The sequence below is a fragment of the Vicugna pacos genome, chromosome 35, assembly GCF_048564905.1.
Source record: "Vicugna pacos chromosome 35, VicPac4, whole genome shotgun sequence".
Lineage (NCBI taxonomy): Eukaryota > Metazoa > Chordata > Mammalia > Artiodactyla > Camelidae > Vicugna > Vicugna pacos.
Window position 1 is genome coordinate 19,848,084 of NC_133021.1, and position 19,065 is coordinate 19,867,148.

Genomic DNA, 19,065 nt, shown 5'->3' on the forward strand with positions numbered 1-19,065 from the left:
GTCCGTTCTGATTCAACAGCCTCAGTAGGATCTGTCAGGTTAAGCTATGTAATAAGTGGGTCTCTATTAAAAGAAAGGGGACATTACATTTTCTTTAGGAATGTCACACAAAAGGGAATGGTTCTAATAGTCCTGTAACTTGGTTCAGACCTGAGACTACAGTCATTTTAACTTCAAGTTATAGCTTTTACCTAGAGAAAAAATATACTACCCATTTTGAAGTATCTTAAAATACTGAAAAATGTCCATCAGTCAGGATCCTAAAAATATTTATGATTTCTATCCTTTGGAAACCTTTGCCATAATTGTGTGCTACTATTTTAAATACAGTAGTTTTAGTAGTCAAGTTGCTATTGGCTCCCCCCACCCCCACCTGAGGTCAACGCTAAGCTTTTATACCTCCTCATAAAACTTTATCATATAATCAGCATAAGGTCAGGAGAAGTTGAATCTAGTAATGAAATAGTTCTCATGAGATGACTTATTTTATCCCAATTCCTGTTTTTTATAGATCTTTCATATTCATAGGATGATTCAGAAAGTTTTCTGTTGAACAACATTAAAGACATCTATGGAATATTTCTTTCCTACCTCTTGTGATAAGAACATAATTCATTTTCATTTTTCCAATAAGAGGTATTTTTTAAAATCAGAATATAATTTCTAACAAATTCCTTTGGTGATAATATATCTACTTAGTCATGTCAGTGATTTGTAAATAAATGATTTTATCTTATTCCTTAAGTTATCTGAGAAGTTTACTCTTTTTTTAAATTAAATTTACTTTTAAAGTATATTCTATGATGTAATTCTTGAACAGATCTTCTGGGTCAATTCAATGTTTTGTTTTCTAGAGGTAAGTGTGAACAATGTAATGCTAAGTAATGTGTTTCAAAGAAATCCTATAAATTATGGTCAAAACAGGATTTCATTTAACCTTGAAACTACTTTGACTGTATCATTTAAAGTATCCTAGAAATATCTTCCCTGCTTTGCTCCAAACCACCATCATACTGTAAAGCCATTTGCATTTATCTTTAGAAATTTCTTAGCATCACACAAAATAATTAAGAATATTGTTTTCAATTAAAAATTAATGCATAAGTTTGTTTATATTCTATGTCTGTGAGTCTGTTTCTGTTCTTTTTTTTTTTTTTTTTTTTTAGATTCCACATATGAGCGATCTCTGTATAGCACAGGGAAATATACACAAGATCTTATGGTAGCTCACAGTGAAAAAAAATGTGACAGTGAATATATGTATGTTCATGTATAACTGAAAAATTGTGCTCTACACTGGAATTTGACACAACATTGTAAAATGACTGTAACTCAATTAAAAAATGTTTAAAAAATTAATGCATAAATTCATTTACATATCTTAATCATATGCTAATTTTTCTTATAAAAATAAATGGAAACACTTGTAAAAAAAATACATGTGGCATTAAAATACACCAAGCCAAGACTTTAAAACCCCAAGGCTCTTTAAATCCCACAATGTCTCAGTGTTTGATGGATATATTGATAGTAGAAGAAGACTTAGTTTGAAACTTTTTTGCATTACTAGAGGATGATTTATTTGCTTTTTCACCAAGGAAAGAAACATTAGACTTGCACTTGAATGTTATCTAATGTGAGCAAATGTGAGCATTTGAAGTTTTTGCTTTGAAGCTGAAAAACAAGTACACTTGAATGCTAGAGGCTAAGGAATGAGGAAAAAAAAAACTAGAGAAATGACTTGGAGAAATGTAATATGATCTGTATCTTAGTGCATCTGGCATTGCTTAGGGATATCTATTCTCCTTATCTGTCTTTCTAATCTAGTGTTCCCTTTTTTCCTTTAATAATACTAAATCTTGATTTTTTTTTCCTCATGTGTTTCTTTTATTATTCTTTACTGTTTATAGAGATATAGATCAGAGCATCCAAGGATCCAATTAAAAAAAAAACAAGCAAGCAAAAATGCTGGAAGATAAAGACAGCTATGGGTGTTAGGACCCCAAAGCTCATAATCAGATTTCATTTGCTCTGACTATTGAGATGGTGCACAGGATGGAAATGGAGTGTTCATCTACTTATATGTCGCTGTTTCAACAAAGTTCTTGAAAACCTTTCTGTTTGAAAATACCGTAATTACACTTAAAAGGCAAAGAGAAAACCATGAATACTATTTACAATATTTACAACAGGAAAAGCCTTTTAGTAACTAAACATCAAATAGTGAAAACAATAAGACAATGGTAACAACATGAACTGCCCCTGATAGAAAATACTTGTAACAGCTCTGTGTTGAAATAGTGAAAGATTGATACCAACAGAAAAGCCTCATGATAGGGGAGTGTTCAATGATTAATGGAAGAGTGATATACTGGGATATTATGCAAACATTCATATAAGGATTTAGAAATATATCCACTATTTTATAATCATATTATGATCAACAGGTTCTGACCATAAAAATATTCCCATTCCAACCTAAATCGAATGCATCTTCTAAGAGCAAAAGAGCATTGAGTCAGAAATGAAAACCCCTGCATCTCTGAGAAGACTTCAGGCTAAGAAAGACCATTAAAAGTAAGCTAATTACCACCTAATACGTGTCATCTAAACTTGGGAAGATCGCACTTCCCTGACTACTTAGAGTTAGGATTCGTTAAGTGACTTATTTGAGCCAATCATGTAGGAACAGAAGCAGTGACGTCACTTTTAGGAAGAAGCTCTCTGACCCAGTGTGGTATTGCTATACCTTGTTCTTTCCCTCTACTCTGGCAATATTCCACAAAGCGACTGCTCCATTTGCCTCAAGAAGTCTGAAATGAAAGCAGAACAGCGCAAGCCCACAGCTGATCCAAGGTGTATATATATGAGAAGGAAATATTTGTGATTTTAAGTCACTGCAATTTGGGGGCTGCATGTTACTGCTGCAGAACCCAGCCTATGCTGGCTCATACAATCTGCTTCTAAAGCAATAAACTTAGTGTCTACCAGGATATACCCATCTAGTCCTTAACCTGGCTCTACTGCTAAATAGCTATTATCTTGGGCAAATTTTCTAAACAGAATTATAACCTTCAGATTCCTTATTTATATAAAATAAAGATATTAATAATACTTCACAGGGCTATTATAATGTGTAAATGAAACAATGGTTAGCATATTACTGGGCATGTAGTAAACTAACATTAGACATTAGATATTATTATTACTATCATAATGAGGACTATGAAGGAACGTGCCCCACTTCTGATAGAAAGGAGTTGGTGGAAGCATATGGGGTGGGGAGGGGCATAATCTATAAGATGTCTGAAGCTAAACCTTAAGGCACAACTATTTGTTTCCATGATAAGATAAGACTGTATTCATCACTTTCTCTTAGAACAAGTAACTAGAGAGGGCCTAGCACTAGCCAAGTCACTATCCAAAAAGACAAAGAGTTATCTTCAAGCATGGTCAACCCAAAGCAGAGAATCTGGACAGTATTTTAGCTTGGCAGCGTTGAAGGAAATTAGGAAACATAAATGAGTGCTACCATTCTCCTTTACCTTCATCTTTGTCCAATAACCAGTAAATAGGATTATTTCCCTTTCTAAAATCAATATATTGCTAGAAGTGTTCACATCATTTTTCCTATGTGAGTGGCTTGGAGGACAATTGTACAAGGCACCTTCTCTGAAGTCTAGCTTGCTCAGATAAGACATCTGGATCAGCACTAACACCATGCCACGGATTGTTCCCAATGTATCATTGATCCTCATTATTTGCAGACTCTTCACTTGTGAATTCACCTGCTCACTAAAATTTATTTGTAATCCCTAGTCATATGTAATGCTTTTGCAGTCATCCATGGTTAATTGCAGGGTGGTTACAAAGTTGAGTTGTCTGATGTGCTTACTGCCAGCTGAGGTTGAACGTGGCTTCTTGTTTCAGCCCTCATACTGTCAAAAAATGTCCTTTTCACAGTCTGTTTAGTGCTATATTTTTTGCATTTTTGCTTTTTGGTGACAACTTTGCTGTTGAAAATGGCCTCCAAATGTAGTGCTAAAGTGCTATCTAGTGTTTCAAAGCATGAAAACACTGTAGCATGCTTACAGAAAAGGTGTGGTATGCTTACAGATAAGCTTCACTGAGGCATGAGTTACGGTGCTGTTGGCTGTGAGCTAAAAGATAATTAATTAAAAATATCCACTAAAATACAGAATACAAATGAAAAATACATAAATACTTATAAACCAAGGTCCTGTTAAATTACTTGTTAAGGCACATAAACTAAGGTGAAAACAGGGCAATACAAAGTGGAATTAAGGCTAACAAGTAACTATTTTCTAGGGACTGGTAGGAATTTCCATGAACTACATACAGGGTGGAGAGAACTAGATTTGAGTCTTCATTGAACATAGGTCAAATCTTCTCATGCCCAGTCAATATTCTTCTTCTGCCCATTAACATAGGGAGCTCCAAGAGCTGGTTGAGTGAGGATGAGTGGAAGGATGCTTGATGGAGTAGCAAGTTGTAGGTAATATATTTATGCTTTTCAGGTTCCTTAAGTATCTGGTCCCATAAATATCACTTCCATTAAAATGAAAATGTTGCTGAGTACCCTCAGACCTGAGCTTGGTAGATGGAGAGAGCTCACACTTTCTGTACAACTCAGTTTGCATAGACACCAGGTATCTCTCAGGCAGCAATTGAGTTTCTAACAGAGCTCAGTCACAAGCATGAGCTGCTTCTCCAAAAGATGGTAGTTACACAGTGAAGAGTCTTGTTTTTCTCTCAAATTCAGTAGCTCCCATTATAATTGGGGTTTACTATAGCACACCACTGCCCCTGGTATGGTACTTAGAGATCAGATATTCTAAGGTATTTTGAGTCACGGGACTGAGCAGCAGACCAGCTAATAGCAGAGCCTGGATTGCCTAGAAAGCATTCCACTGTTCCTGGCCCCCTTTGAAGAGGAAAATGGATCAAAGAAGGTCTCCCAGGAAACATGTTTTACCTTCAAAATCCAAAGTTCCCCAGCACATGGTGAGTAAGGAGTTCAAGATGGCCACATGGTCTTTTCCTTGGAGGTAAATTGCTACATGCTCCACTGGATCTCCAGAAAGTTTACTCAGGTTGTAGCTTCCAGTCCTATGTATGTTACAGGTAGACATTCAGCATGCTTGTCATTTCTCCAGAGGTAACTGGTACGATGACATACATTTAGTGGAACAGGATGATATCCAGTGAAAGCATGAGGTGGACACTGGCAGGAGTAAGGTGCACCACAGAGTCTTTTTGCTCTTGGAGTGGTCAAGTGTTTAGCACCAAAACACTTACCAGATAACACATGGTAAGACCGTTTCCATCCTGCTCCTCAGTTGTTCACTTCACTCACAACAAGGAACTCAAAGTATCCACATTTCCCTTGTTATCTGATATGTCTGTACATCCTCTAATCTGACCCCACCTCTGTCCATTCCCAACATTCAAAACCCTTTCACCGTGCCCTCTGGAATTCACAGTCTATTGCCAGCAAAATGCTCTACATCCTCAAACTCCTTTCTGAATGTTTCCTTTACTCTGTCACTTTAAATGAAATGTGGCTGTTCTCCACGATGTTGTTTCTCCACCATCCTCAGAAGGTAGGTGTTTTCTCTCTTACCTTCCTTGCACCACTGGGCCTCCTTGCTCTTCTCAAATCATTCCCCTTCCATACCCCATAATTACTCATTCTCATCATTTTTGAACTCATGCCATAATCTAAGTTCATACCACACAGCAAACCTTCCTTGCTTTAGCCATTTATAGAATTCTAGGATTCTCCTCTCATTTCTCTAAGATTTTAGCCTATGGATCCTTGTTACTGTTTCTAATACTACTCCTATAATAATTCATAGTGAGTTTTATATACAAATAGATGGTCATTTGAATACCCTGACCCCTCAGTTTCTGATCTCCTTTATGTGCATGACTTTGTTGTCCCCAACAGGCCTCACAGACATGCCCTAGACCTTATAGTTACCAATAACTTCACAGCCTTTGCAATCTCAGTTTCGAGGGTCACCGTTGGACCACCTTTCATTTTGCAGTCATATTCTTCAGCTCTCTATGTCCAACCATCCTTTGCCCCTTTGGGTCCTACAACTCATTGGCCTTACTAACTCTTCAATGTCTCTCAACCCTTTTCTTTCTTACCCAGCTTAGATTCCATCCATGGTCCATCATTATAACTCCATTGCTTACACCCTCAGCTACCATGTTCCTCCCACCACCTCATCCCAGTGCCCTTAATAGTAAAGCCTCAACTCTTGTTAAATTCATACTTGGCCCATTCAAGGCCTATACCTGTGCCGCTGAACCTGTCTGGAGAAGAGCACCCAGCCATGCTAATGGGACCACTGACCTCAAATGATGCCTGGAAATGCTATGTCCATTTGTGTGCTCTTTCACTCTCTCTTTCACTCTCCTGATCATTTTACACTTAAGCATCTCTTCTCCAACCTACAGCACCCCCTTGGCAATCCTCACTTTTTCAGATGATCTTGCTTCCACAAGCTCCCATCCTGCCTTACCACCTATTTCCATGAATTAACTGCATTCCTACCTAAAGCCAACATCTCTACTTGTTTCTGGATCCTATTCCCTTTTGTCCACTCAAAGACATCACAACAATGATCTCCTCTCTCTCCCTTAAAAAAAAAAAAGAGAGAGAAGCTTCCTGTGCTTCCATATGGTAAATGCCCATTTTTCTATTTCCCTTTGCCACAGAACTCCAAGGAAGGGTTGAATCTCCTTGCTGTCTTCACTTTCTGTCTTCTTATGTCTTTGGATATTGGTTGAAAAATCCTCCAAGAATAGAATTCAATTACAGGAAAAGGGAAAATAGATGAGGGAAAAAGGAGACAAACAGACAAAGCACCTGCAAGTCACACTTCCACCAGGTCCCTGTCTCTTTAAATACATCTTAACAAATAACCAGCTTCCTCCCTTGCCCCTTGCCCCTTGCCCACATCTTCCTTTTCTCATTTCCTACCATTGAGAGAATCCTTATGTCAGCGCCTGAGTCAGAGCTTTAAGGCTACTGACCTGAACCTTTCTCCTGGACAAAACCAGAAGTAGACTCCTCAAGCGGACAATAAATCCCACGTAACATATTTCTCTAAGCTTCTGTGTCCTTTTGGTCATGCAGAAAATTATAAAATCATACAAATTCAGCTTGGGGAAAAACAACTATTTACCCTACAAAATTAATCAAGCATAGGACAGGAATGAAAGTACACATTGTTCTCCAATTTATTTTTGAGATTTTTGGATTGAACGGCTAGCTTCAAGGAACTATCAGAAGTAAATGGGTAGTTCAGCAGGTTGTGTTTTAAAATTAAAATTGGCTAACAAATATTTTGTCAAGGCTATCTTTGGGTGTTTAAATACTTCCAATGTTTAAGTTGCATAGATTGTGCTGGTGGATCCATTCTCTACACAGCATGCATTTTTATGTGCATTTCAGTTACAGCTAGATATTTAAGTAAATGTCTAAGTTTCCTGAACTGAAAACACTTCTACATTATTTCTAAAATTCTACAGGCTTAACCTAATATGGTTTGCAAATTACTTTTTTAAATGAATTATGTATCATCTCTATAAAACTTTTTGAGTAACAGAGTCTCTTTACAAGGTCCCTTAAGATGACCCTTAAGCCATCCTTGAATACTTATTTTTAGCCTATCTAATCTTGAATGATGAAACATTTGAAAACATCTAATCACAACTTTCAGAAAAGTTCCTGAGATGAATTTGCAAAGTCATATATTTTCCTTTCCTTGACCCCCTGAAAGTTCAATTTGTGTGTCCTGGTTTTTCTTTTGAAGAGACGAGAACCAATTAGTCACATGCTAATCAGAACTTTTCGTTGGAATATGTAATGAATCATTTTTTTGAATCAATTATTAATTTTTACCAAAGAGCCAACTCTGACACAAATTGCAATGGATCATTTAGGAAGAGATAATAAGAAGCAGGCTCTATCAGAAATGAAAGAAGATCCATATATTTTCCAGAAGCTGCCTGCTTCAAGAGGCCCTTATCTTATTGATTCTCATTCTTCCATGTCCAAATTTCTGGGCTCACATCCCAGAGTTTCTGACCCATCACAGAAGAGACAGTTATCACCAGTAAGTTTTCCAAAATGTCTTCGGATTTTTAAGCTTCAACCTCTGCTCTGGACAACTATGACAAGGAAACTGAATTAGCTATCCACCCTAAGCCTATGACCACTGAGGAGTAAGAATGCTAGTCATATTCATTCACTCATTCATTCCTCTGTTTACTCAGAATGTTGACTGTACCAAGTTAGACTGTTAGATTGTACCAAGCACTAAATGTTAGATTGTACGTTAACATGTTAGACTGTGATTGAGACGTAGCTGGCACCTTCAAGGAGCTTTTACTTAGTGGAGGAAACACAAGTAAATAAATAATGCAATACATCCTGCTAAGAGGTTATTGTAACTCTGGATCTGCGTGTCTTGCCAGAGTCCTGCCAGAATCATCTTGGAGAGGGTATTTGCCTTTTTTTTTTTTTTTAAATCAACCCAGCATCTGAAATCCTCTGTTATGAGTCTTGGTAGGAAGAAAAGCCCATCTCCTACTGTTAAACATGCTGGATCTTTCCTTTCCCTTGCAGATTCTCTTGCAGATAAGTTGTGAATACAGGGTTTAGATTCTTCCAAAGGAACACCTCTGCCATTTATTTTGAGATGGGAGCCTTGTGGGGGCAGTGGTTGGCAGTGATGCTGGTGGCAGCATAGACTGAACAGCGCTGGGGCATTGGGAGTGTAGCAGCAACGCCCTCACCAGACCTGTCAGTGGTTTTCCTAGCTGTATAGTCTCACACTTCAGTCCTCTGAGCCATTCTGTTGGTCACCTATTACCCGTCAAAGACATTTCTTTTCTGCTTACGTCAGGCAGATACCCAAATTTTAAGTGCATTGGAAGCCAAACTTTTTGTTTGTTTTTGGAGGGTTCCTTATTTTGTTTTGGAAGGTAATAACCTAGATACCAAATCAACAGATGTTTACACTGTGACATTATTTAGAACTTGAGTTAATTCGGGTTAGTTCAGGTGTACACTGGGTTCCTTCCATACCTTAAGACATTAACTCCTGCCATCATGAAATTTTGAAATTTTAAAGCCATGTTTATCAGAAATTTCCAAAGGCTTTTAAACTAATGTTCTTATTAGTACAAAATTTAATGATTTCCAAAATATTGATTGTTTACTATTGGTTTCAGACATTTTCTTGAAAGACTACTTTGACATATTTTACTATTAACCTAGTTCATTATTTTGTCCTTTTTTATTTTCTCTTTTGAGGTTTAAAATTTTTTTGCTTTGATTTATGATATTTTAAAAGTATACTTTCACCAACTGATTTGTCATTTTGTATAATGTTTTAAAAATCACCTTGGAAGAGAATGTTGGGTAGAACATAGCACAGGTGATGAAGACCCATTTAAAATTATTTTAAATAAAAATTAAGGTGGTTCTAAAAGAATGAGATCTCAGAGAAATATTAAAAATGAATTTGTCAATAAATTATGTCTAAAACTCCAAATGACTAATTTGGGCAGTTGTGAGATGAATTATGGTTCTGATGACTGCTCTACTAATATTAATATTGGTGCTTAATTTTGTTTCTTAAGGAGGAATTAACATACAGCAAAAATTTTAGTGTACTTAAATATGAGAATTATTTTTTGCAGGGGGAGATACTAGCCCACTGTCTGAAAATAGTGTGTTTTTTTTTTAACCTTTCTTCTTGATATAGTCTCTGAAAGAAATACTAACAAAAAGTCACCAATTTTTTCTGTCCTTCAAACTATTTTATTATTTCTTGAGTGTTTTCTTTTACTAGGGGTTCATGAAATTTGTGTTTTATATAATTATAAGACTAAGAGAGGGTGCATTAAAACTACTTATAGAAGTAGTCCACGGTAGATTACATACTGTTTCATGCAATGTCTCTAGAATTCCTTCAAAACACTGTGCTTTCAAGTCAGGTGAAGAAATTCAATCGCCATTGTGGTTATACCATTAACTTTATATTTTATTTGTATGTACAGGATAATTCCTTTCAGGTTATTTTTTGTATTTAGGAATTATTTTTCTTGCCTTTTGATTGTATTTTTTAGTTTGCATAAAGCATGTACAGATTCCAAAGCCAAAATAATGAATTATTTTCATGAAATGTCAGTTCAATCTGTGTCCCCTCCATCTGCTCTTTCTCCCAATGTAGCTCAGCACTTTTCTTAGTTTTTGCCAGTGATTGTTAAAAAAATAAGTGAAACATAACTATAAATAAATATATTGATATTTTTCTAATTTCCTAACTATTAATGCTATTCTACCCCTTGCTTTTTTAATTAATAATAAATTTTAAAGACTGTCCCATATCAATATTGATCATTATTCTTTCTTTCTTTATAGCTATAGAATATTCTTATTTGTGAATGTCCCATAGTTTACTCAACAAGTCCTCTTTCTCTGAACATCTGGGTTGTTTCCAAGTCTTCTGCTATTATAAATAAAGCCACAATAAATAATCTCATATATATGCCATTCTGCATTTTTGCCTGTGTACGTTTGGGATATATTTCTTAAAATCAGATTGCTAGGTCAGAGAATAAATGTGTAAGTAACTGTGCTGTAACTTCTTATTTTTCAATATTATCTTCTAGTTCTTGTCCAGATGTATGTAAATTTTGCATACCTTCACTCAAATTTATGAGGATTTTGGTATTTTTTATTTGCATTTAATATAATAAATGTTTCTGTTTCTGTGCCTCTTCATAATGAATTCTTACCATTCTATAATACTTTGTCATTGAAGAATAGATTAAAATCACATTTATTTCTATTTCTTTCCTTCCTGAGTAACTACTTAATGGATATTTGTTAAGCTGAAGTGAATCAATATCCTTTGTATCTGGTGTAAAGCACCTGAGAAAGTGTGTTTGTGTGAGTGTAGATTACACATTCGTCAAAATTTCAGTGTAGCTCTTAAAACACACAATGGCCTACACATTTCCAATTTTTTGATTTTCTCATGTAAAATTTTGAAAACAACTAGATTCCAGATTAGATTAGCTTATCTTGTATTACGTCCATTAGCTGATGAAGAGGCAGACATGGTCCATGCCGTAATTTCTTTGTAGTTTGAACACATAGACTGACCATGACTAGGAATTCACTCGTGAAATTTGAAATCACCTAAAGTCACTTCCCTTCACTTATTTTCCAATATTTACATCTCACCTTGCCAAGTGGATGTGCTGATGATCAGGAGACTGATACCTTTGACCCACTGCCACTAGCATTTGGAAGTCCAGGACCCCTTCTTGTGAAGGTGAGCCCTTCTAACCACATTTCTGCCTGGACTCCTTTCTGCCCTCCCAGTGTATCACAGAAATTTTTTAAAAAATTAAAAAGCAAGTTGCTGAAATGTGTACATTGAGTTGGTGTGACATCAGAATCTCTGTGCAATTTATAAGGTGAATTTTGCTAAATTCTCAGTGTCAGTTTTGTATTTCATATAGCAAAAATCCCAAAATTAAAAAAAAAAAGAATTATGAAACTTTTCCTTCTGTTGATGGTTTCCTTTGTTGTGCAAAATTTTTTAAGTTTAATTACATCCAATTTCATTTATTTTAGATTTTGTTTCCTTTACCTTAGGAGACAGGTCCAAAGAAATACTGCTACAATTTACATCAAAGAGTTTATGCCTGTTTTCTTTTAGGAGTGTTATTGCTTCTAGTCTTAACATTTAGGTCTTTAAATCATTTTGATTTTATTTTTGTATATGGCATGACAAAATGTTCTAATTTTATTCTTTGATATGTAGCTGTCCATTTTTCCCAGCACCATTTATTGAAGAGATGGTCTTTTTCTCTATTGCAAATTTTTGCCTTCTTTGTCATAGATTAAATAATCTTAGGTGTATGGGTTTATTTTTGGGCTCCCATTCTGTTCCACTGATCTATGTGTCTGCTTTTGTGCCACTATCATACTGTTTGGATTACTGTAGCCTTGAGTTATAGTCTGGAGTCAGTGAGTCTGATACCCCCAGCTTTGTTCTTTTTTCTTTCCTCAAGATTGCTTTGGCTATCCAAGGTCTTTGGTGGGTCAATATAAATTTTAGAGTTATTTGTTCTAAAGACAACCTACTGAAGGGGAGAAAATATTTGCAATTAATATGACTGATAAAGAATTAATATTCAAAATATATAAATCACTCATACAACTCAATATAAAAGAGTAATTAAAAATGAGCAGAAAACTTGAAAAGACTTTTTTTCTAAAGAAGACATGCAGATGGCCAACAGGCACATGAAAAGATGCTTAACATCATTAACCATCAGGACAATGCAAATCAAAACCACAATGAGGTATCACCTCACACCTGGCAGAATGCCTATCATCAAAAGGAACAAACGTTGGTGAGGATGTAGAGAATAGAGAACTCTCATACACTGTTGGAAGTAATGTAAATTGGTGCAGCCATAATGGAAAACAGTATGGAGGTTCCTCAAAAAACTAAAAATGGAACTACCACATGATCCAGCAATTTCACTCCTGGGTTTTTATCCAAAGAAAACACTAATTTAAAAAGACATATGCACCCTAATGTTCATAGCAGCATCATTTACAGTTGCCAAGATACAGAAGCAATGTTAAGTGTCCATCAACTGATGAAAGAAAAAGAAGATAAAAAAGATGTGGGGTGTATGTATGAATAAAAAATGTTGCAAATTCTGCCATTTGCAACAACATGAATGGACCTAGAGGGAATTATGATAGTGAAATAAGTCAGACAGAGAAAGACAAATACTTTATGTTATCACTTATATGTGGAATATTAAAAAATAAAACAAAGGAATGAACAAAAGAGAAACAGATCACAGATATAAGGTACAAATTAGTGGTTACCACTGGGGAGAGGGTGTATGGGGGGCATCCTAGGGGTAAGTGATTAAGAGGTACAAACTACTATGTATAAAATAAATAAGCTATAAGGATATATTGCACAACACAGAGAAAGATAATCATTATTTTATAGTAACTTTAAATGGAGTATAATCTATAAAAATATTGAATCACTATGTTGTATAGCTGAAACTAATATAATATTGTAAATCAACTATACTTCAATTTTAATAAAGAATTATGAGAATTAACCATGAGTTAATATAAATAACATCTTAACTATTAAACTATAGCATCTTAAAATTATCTTCTAAATGTAAGTATAATCATTTTGTGGTATTTAATTCTATATTTCTTAATCCAGCTCAGAACTATCATGACTTTTCATGGGAAAAACAGGAACACAACTTGGTTAAGCTTAATACAAATCACTCAGCTATCTACAAATGCATGATTTATGCAGTCCAGAAAGTCAGACATCATATTCATTAGCTGTTTTTGCATTAGAAACTTATCATGTAAAATCCATAGTTTTTTCTCTTAAAATATATATTATGCAAAGAGAAGTAGAAATATTTTATTATGCCTGCCAGCTTCATACTTTAATGGTAAAATGATTCAAAATTGTCGACATTGTCACAAAAGCCAAGAGAGCTATATTTGTTATATGAAAATCATGTTAAAGTGGGTGTGAGAATCCCTTAAGATTGTTTATAATACAATTACCTAGGACATTTTAACTGAAAAGGAAACAAAAATGACACAAATGGATGAAAAAATAAATGCAAAAAACCCCCAATTTTTTTCCCCCTTAAAGGGAAGCCAGTAAGGAAAGGAATCAGGAGCATTTAAAATGTAATAGAGCTGTATGCGATTTTCTTCCAGGACTGAGAGCCATAGTGTTATCCAGTGAAAAATGAATATGAGACATTTATTGCTGCTGAGGGATTCCCTGGGCTGCCGGTGATAGGTTTGGACTGAGGCTTTGCTTGAAGGTTATGTGAAGACTTTGTCATTCAAAGTCAGCACCACTGACAAGCACTATCCTCAGTAGGGCTAGCCTGAGCTCCAGTGGATAAACAAAGGGGCGAAATACATTAGAAACTGTGTGGAATCCTTCTGCCGCCCTACAATTACTCATTCAGATTTATGTGTATGATTTTGACTCACTCTGGCCAGGGTCACTGGTCATGCTGTAAAGTCTTATCATCAGTAAATACACATAGATCACCTAAGCTGAGATATGCACAAGCCAGTGTAGACATCACAGTAGAAAGCCAGTCGTTAAATTGTGGTCATATGCATTTGTGATCCCAAATAATCATTCCCTACTTTGATCAACTACCATTTTCAACAGGCTCAGCACTAGATGATTTTTTTTCACTGTTTCTAAAAAGCAAATTCACTTTCACAAACCAGAGATTTACTACTCAAGAGGATATTTAAAAAATATTCCAAAGGTTTTGATGACAATCTTTGAAAAAAAAAAAAGTCCCCAAAAGATTTTGAAATGTCAGCCTCATTAGAATAAATGAAAGATTTCCCGAGGTGATTGCTTTGCAGTAGAGGACTCTAATTTGCGATTTATATGTATGTATTTGCAAGTTCTGAAATCTTCATCAAAATATCAATTGTTTTACCTTGCACTTCTTCCACTCTTGATTCTGTGCTTATTCTATAAAGGAAAAATTATTCATCCGTCTTCTCCATTTCAGTAAACAACTACTCTCTATTACTTTGTTAGTCCAAAATCCTTGTGGTCATCCCGGACTCCTTTAACTTTTTGTACCTAAAACCAATCTAACAGCAAATCTGACCAGAGCAATGTAGTAGTTTAGATGTTTAGAGAAAATTTTCTGGGTCATTAGAGGGCTGAGAGAGGGAAGAGGTTGGCCTGGAGACTTGACCCGGGAGGTATCTATATCCCACCATGGCAGGCATCTTAATGAAGAAGGCAAACATAAAAAGTTTCCTAAGAACTTGCCACAAGCTCACATTCAGAATGGTTTAGGGCCTGAATTCATACTACATTTTGTCAGCGTCAGAGAGAAAGAAAGGAAGGAGAGACAGTTAAAGGGTACAGTCAAGTCTATTTTTAGAAAACATGCAGAAAGGATCTCCAGCTAGACTGCAGCCCGTTTTTCTGCATACAGGCCTGGTTATTTATTCCCGTGGGTATATTGAAAGTGAAAGGGGCGTGTCTGAAAGAGGGGGGAGCTGGGATGAACTTTCCCACCAGCAGGCCTCAGTCAGGTCTGGGGAGGCAGAAGTTGTTAAGTAGATGAGGTATGCTGTAGGGTAAATGCTGATTGGTGGGTTTTGCAAAAGGTAGAAGTTGTTACTTGGGATCAGCTCTGCTTGTCCCGAAATAGTGGCAGAACTGCAAGAGCAGCAGATGGGCACAACAGAGGTTGGTCATGTTTATCACATATATGGTTCCCCAAAAATAAAAACAAAAATTTTGTCACTGCTCAGTTTCCTAAGTGAGATCATTTTTTCCCTGACTTCTTAGGCCTGAATGCTTAGCTCTTATTTCTCTCTACATCCAATTCTTGGTTCATATTCACTCATAAACACATACCTCTCTCCTGCCTGAACTCCAGATTGATACATCTGACTGACACTAGGCACCTCCACTTGGATGTCTAAGGTGCTTTTCAAACTCAACGTCTATAACTAAGTTTCTGATTTCCCCCGACTCCCCACCAAACCTGCCCTACTTACTTGGTCTTCCCCATTCCAGTTGCTCATACTCAAACCTTGGAACCATTCCTCATTCCTTTCTTCTTCTCACACCCCACATCCAATCTGTCAGGAAACTCTACTGGATCCACTTTCCCAAAAAATATCTGTTATCTGAGCAGTTCTCATCACTCCCACTGCCAGTTCCCCTAGTCTCCTGCTTGGATCATTGGAATAATCTCCTGACATGTCCCTGCTTCTTTCTCTGCCTCCCTGTAGTCTTTTCTCAGTACAGTGGCTGGAGTAGTGCTCCTAAAATGTAAGACATCATGTCATCTTCCTGCTCACATCTTACAGCTGCTCCTGGTCTCTCGCAGAGAAAGACCAGGTTCTTATAGTCCCAAGGCCCTACAGAACCTGACTATACTGCCTTTCTGACTGCATACCGCATGGCTCTTTCCTTCACTTACCCTCTCCAGCCACACAGTTATCTTGATGTTTCTGGAACACCTGATGGACATGCATACCTCAGGATCTCTGTAGTAACTTGACCCTCTGTCTGCAATGCTTTTGTCTCTGATACCCGCATGTCTCATGTCCTCACCTTCTTCAAAGCTTTGCTCAAATGTCACCTTCTCCATGACAACTCCACTAACCACTCTATTAGAAATTGTAACTCACCTCCCTCCCTTGCTTCCTTGATCCTTTTTTTGTCCATGTGCTATTCTTTCCAAAGTACATATCATCTTCTAATATATTATAGAGCTTAATTATTTATTCCATTTATCATTTATTATGTTTTTCTATGTTAAATGGTAAGGACAGGGATCTTGACTGTTTAACGTGCTTTCTCCAAAGCATCAGAACTGCGCTTAGCACAAAAAAAGGCATTCAAAAGCCTGATGTTGAATTAAATGAAGCTGAAATGACCATGTTGCTCAAATTAGAAATGGACATGAGAAAAAAAGATCCACAGGTAATTCTCAATTCTTAAAACTAGACATAAAGCTTCCAATTCATAAAAATAGATATAAAACTTTGAAAGTTACAATCCAAATTCTCCAATATATAAAAAATTAAGTTGTGTTTAGTGCAAAGATGTAACTTTGTATCAACACTGGAGAGTTCATTTTATTAGGGGAATTTGCTACATGAGTGGTTATCTCACTAGATAAGGAAAAAGCACTTTATAAAAGTCAAAATTCATATGTCCCTCAGCAAACCAGGAATAGAAGGAAATATTCTTAACTTTTAAAAGAAGCATGTTACACCCACACTCAATGGGAAATTTGAAAAGCATTTCCCTTGAAACAGAGAAATAAAACCAAGAAAGTCAGCTATCACCATTTTTATACAGTATTTTCCAGAAGGTATTAGTCAGTAATCTAAGAAAAGAGGAATAAATAAAAATCACAAGGATTGGAAAGGAAAGGAAAAACATCACCATTAGTAGGGAACACATTTTTAGATCCAAATTCATAATAATTGACAAATCATTAAAATTAATGAGTTTAGCAATATTAATGTATCAGTTCAACTGACTTCAATATTCTAGCAATAAAGTAGAAAATGCAATTTAAGAAGAAGATGCCATTTTCGACAGTAAAAGCAACAACATCAAAGATAAAGTATCAGTACAAATCTAACAAAAGATGTGCAAGAAGTTACTGCTGAAATCTAAATAAAAGAAGAGATATAACATGGTTATGGTTAGAAATAAGCAATATTTTAAATATAGCAATTTTCTCCAAATCAATGTGTGACTAAATACGTTTCTAATAGAAATTTAATTAAGCTCCCCACCGCGACACGACTTCCCTTCCTCAGCTCAGCGACAGGGCCTTGCCCTCAGCCCCCGCCGCCGCCGGCCAAGCCCCGCCGCGCCCGCGGCCCGCGGCCGCCGTGCAGGTTATGTTGCTTTTTAGTCGTCAGGGAAAGCTTCGACTGCAGAAATGGTAAGTCCCATTATCAGACAAAGAGGAGAAAAAGATCACAAGAGAACTTGTTCAAACCGTTTTAGCACGGAAACCTAAAATGTGCAGCTTTCTTGAATGGCGAGGTCTGAAAATTGTTTACAAAAGATATGCCAGTCTGTATTTTTGCTGTGCTATTGAGGATCAGGACAATGAACTAATTACCCTGGAAATAATTCATTGTTATGTGGAATTACTTGACAAGTATTTTGGCAGTGTGTGTGAACTTGATATCATCTCTAATTTTGAGAAGGCTGATTTTATTTCGGATGAGTGTCTTTTCGGAGGGGAAGTTCAGGAAACATCCAAGAAAAATGTCCATAAAGCAATTGAGCAGGCTGATCCACTGCAGGAGGAAGCTGAAACCCCACGTAGTGTTCTTGAAGAAATTGGACTGACATAACTCTCCTCCCCTGTTGATGACTTCTTGTGGCATTTCACACCCTGTAGACGGTCACTGCCTTCATGTCCATGTTAGCTAATGGTGTAAGATGACGTCTTTTCAGCATTACTGTTCTGCTAAGCTGCTTCATTCAGGCCTACACAACCTTTTTTTAAAGGGAACTTTGGTTAATGAAGCGATAACAAGGGACTTACATAGGAATTAGAATGAATGCAGAAAAAGAAAAGTAACTTTTCTTCCTATTTTAAAGTTTATAGGCCTCTTTCTCTTAATCTGATTATGTGCATCTATGAAAATGACAAGATCAGGCAACTTATTACTTACTGTCTTTGGCAAAAGAAACTTAAATTATGTGAAACCTGATTTTATGAAACCAAAGGCCAGTGCCGCATTTCAGTATATATGAGAATAAAGGGAATTGACATGTCACATATCAAATGAAGGAAAATTTCACTGTATGTTGAAACTTTAAAGAAAAATAAATTTATACCAAAGACCCTTATTAGAAACTAAATACCTTAAAACAAAGGGAATCCACAAAAGACTAAAATGGAATGATGCTGTTTTACACTAAAAATTCTTTAAAAGACTTCTGAACCTGGGACGGGGAACAGAGATCAGCTGTTTCAATAATAGTAAGTATGTTGTTTTTAAGGCCAAAGAATATTTGACTCCTGAGAGAAATTTTTTGTGGTCATAATCATTTAGTCACTTAGTTGGACTATTTTTGATGACCCCCAAATAAAATGGAAATGTTGACTTACCAGGGATTTTTAGTAACAGTTTCTTATGAAAGTGTGTTATTCTCTTCACAAAGTGTTGCATAAGTCATTGTTTAAAGCAAGGGTGCTTGTTACAGCCAAATTTATTTTGCCCCCCTATTGCTTCTCTCCACTTAGAGCAAATTTTAGGGCAGCTTCCTTCCTTTCCACGACACTGCCCACTTATCAGAAGCCATAAACACCACCTTTCATACGAAAGTTGAGTTGAATGAGATAAAATGGCATTAGTGGGCCCTATATTTTTTAAGGCTATACAGTTGT

The 19,065-nt window shown here is 36.2% G+C and overlaps 1 pseudogene; it reads left to right on the forward strand.

Annotated features, from left to right (window-relative positions):
• The first annotated feature begins 7,967 nt into the window (after positions 1-7,967).
• Positions 7,968-18,152, forward strand: LOC140691412 (AP-1 complex subunit sigma-2 pseudogene; annotated as a pseudogene).
• Positions 18,153-19,065: the final 913 nt, after the last annotated feature.